The 3055-nt window shown below is 41.2% G+C and overlaps 1 pseudogene; it reads left to right on the forward strand.

Annotated features, from left to right (window-relative positions):
* The first annotated feature begins 377 nt into the window (after window positions 1-377).
* On the forward strand, window positions 378-2417 carry LOC131748876 (peptidyl-prolyl cis-trans isomerase A pseudogene; annotated as a pseudogene).
* Window positions 2418-3055: the final 638 nt, after the last annotated feature.

Here is a 3055-nt window from a genome sequence, read left to right on the forward strand (position 1 = left end):
CAGGCTATGATTTGCTTTATGAGTATTAATAAACTTTGTTCAGGCATGAATTACAGTGCTGTTGGCCATGAGTTTGTCAACCTAAATAAACCTAGGAGGCAATAATCAAGTAGAAAGCATTTATTTGTGTCGACTTAAAAAATACACAACGTGAGAGTTGCAAGTTAAGTTTTATTTGGGGCAAAATGAGGACTGGAGCCCGGGAGACAGCATCCCAGATAGCTCTGAGAAACTGCTCCAAAGAGGCAGGGTAGAAGGCCAGTATATATGTGATTTTGGTGAAGGGGTAGTACATGCAATAGAGCACACATTTTTTTACAGAAGGTTTCTGCTCGTCTCGTGCAGGTTACTGCTAGTCACAAGGAGCAGTCGTCACCATGAAGGTTTTTAGTGCTTTTCTAGATATGAGGAGATACAAGAATTGGGCTCATAAAATTGGCTCCTGAAAATATCTAACTATCTGAAGACCTGTTCTGCCAGTTTTTCCCAGAGCACAGAGTGTCTCATTTCTGCTCTCCACCCTGAACTGCTTTCAGGGGTGTTGAAAATCAGCAGCTGCAGCAGCACCTGATTTAATCCTTGTAGCGATAGACGGCAAGTGCCAATGGTGAGTGCCAATTCGTACTTGACACTTGAGATCAAGGAAGTGCAACTGGGGCACACAGATTCGGGTTGCAAACCACAGTGTCTCACTAGGGAGTAAAAGTTCGGAGCTTTTAAAGGCAAAGAAGGGGGGTTTGCACTACAAGGAATTTTAATTGGAATTAGAGGCAGAAGGGAGGTAAAGTTTGTTACTGTGACAAGTTGCAGGTGTTCTTGCCGACTCCCGGTCCTTGGTTTGTAGTTTGAGCCAGTGCAAAGTTTCATGGTTCTGAAACTGTGCAACATAAATTGGGACTTGAACCCACACGCTGGGACTCGGACCCAGCCAGAACCCAGATTGGGGTTCCAGCCAGTTGGGACATGCACAAAGTCCACCTTGGTAATGGCCTCCCAGCTCTATTTTAAGACCCCTTGACATAAGTGACTCCATTTTATTTCACATTTCACAAGTTCGAAGTTAACGAGTCAACCATTTGGTATATCCAGAAAAAGGAGGAGGAAAGTTGTCCATCTTTACATCAGGCAGCTCTGGAAAGTGCTAAAGTGACAGCTATAGTGCGTGATGATGCTATGGAAAAGATGAAAGAGTGGCTAAGTCTGCGGGTTTATAAGATGATAACCAATTAATAAAAGCAGAGTGGGCCTCATTGTTGTGAGGCTGAAAGCCAAAGAAATTTACCATCCGATTACTCAGGGTTAGGAAAATATTAAACCCTCTTGACTAGTCCTGGCTGGTTGGCTTGCTGGTTTCAAAAGGCAAATATGGTGCGAAAAACGTTAAACTTGTAGGTGAGGCAGGTTCTCCAGGTCAGGAGACTGCGGAAGAATTTAAAAAGTATCCACTAAGTGTTGTACAGGGAAAGAGTAATGGGAAGAGGGGATTTACAATGCTGATGAGACTGGGTTGTTTTAAAAGGCCATTGGCAAAGAACCTATACAACACAAATGACACTTCAGTTGGTGAAAATGTCACCAGAGACCCATAGCAACCTAATCCTGTACTTTTCCTAAGAGCACAGCTCATCATTTGCTAATTCAGTTTTATGGTGACTTTGTAGCACATAACTATTGTGAATAATGAGAATCAGGTATATATATTTATATATAATCTTACTAATCAATAAGGAAAAGACAACAGAGCTCTACAGAAAAATGAACAAAGGATTTGAACAGTTCCTTCAAAACAGAGTAATTCCACATGTTCAAAGATCATTTGAAATGGTACTCAACCTTATTAGTAATCAGGAAAATATAAATTAAAGCCACAGTACCAGAGGCCTTGCAGACACCGCCGCCCTGAGCCTCCCGCGCCGCGCACCTTGGTCAATTCCATCATGTTCTTTGACACCGCCATCCAGGGAGAGTCCTTGGGCTGCATCTCCTTTGAGCTGTTTGCAGACGAAGTTCTAAAGACAGCAGAAAACTTGCATGCTCTGAGCACTGGGAAGAAAGGATTTGGTTACAAAGGTCCCTGTTTTCACAGAATAATTCTGGGATTTATGTGCCAAGGTGGTGACTTCACATGCCATAATGGCACTGGTGGCAAGTCCATCTATGGGGAGAAATTTCATGATGAGAATTTCATCCTGAAGCATGTGGGTCCTGGCACCTTGTCCACTGCAAATGCTGGCCCCAACACAAACGGTTCCCAGTTTTTCATCTGCACTGCCAAGACTGAGTGGTTGGATGGCAAGAGTGTGGTCTTTGGCAAGGTGAAAGAGGGCAAGAATATTGTGGAAGCCATGTGCTTTGGGTTCAGGAATGGCAAGACCAGCAAGAAGATCACCATTGCTTACTGTGGACAAATTTTATAAATCTGAATTGTGTTTTATCTTAACCACCAGACATTCCTTCTGTAGCTCAGGAGAACACCCCTTCACCCCCATCTGCTCAAAATATCCTATAATTTTTGTGTTCTTACTGCAGTTCTTTTGGTTCCATATTTTCCTTATCACCCTCCAAGTTTAGCTGGATTGCAAAGTTGTTTATGATTATGAAATAAAAACTAAAAAACAACAACAAAAACCCGACAGTACAAGATCATTACCCACATTCCAGACTGGCAAATTTATAGTCTGATAATATCCAGTGGTGAAAAACATATAATTCTAATACTCTATCGGTGGAAGTGGGCAATTAATATAACCACTTTGGAAAACAGTTAGGAATTATTTAATAAAATTGAGGACACATGTACTCTGTAGCCCAGCAATTCCACTCTTGAGTAAATACCATAGAAAAGTGCTTGTATATATGCATCAGTTTTCTTAATAAGTATGGACAATGTTAGAGCTCAGAGCAGGCTGCAGAGAATGGTAATGTGCTCTAGTCTAGAAGTAACTGAGATCTTTTTACCAGATTTGCTCTATTTTTAAAAACATAACAATTTTCATTTTCTTAGCTTAAGATTCCATTTAAAATATTTTAAGTGTATTAGCATATTAAAATCTAC

Source organism: Kogia breviceps, chromosome X (genome assembly GCF_026419965.1).
Source record: "Kogia breviceps isolate mKogBre1 chromosome X, mKogBre1 haplotype 1, whole genome shotgun sequence".
Classification (NCBI taxonomy): Eukaryota; Metazoa; Chordata; class Mammalia; order Artiodactyla; family Physeteridae; genus Kogia; species Kogia breviceps.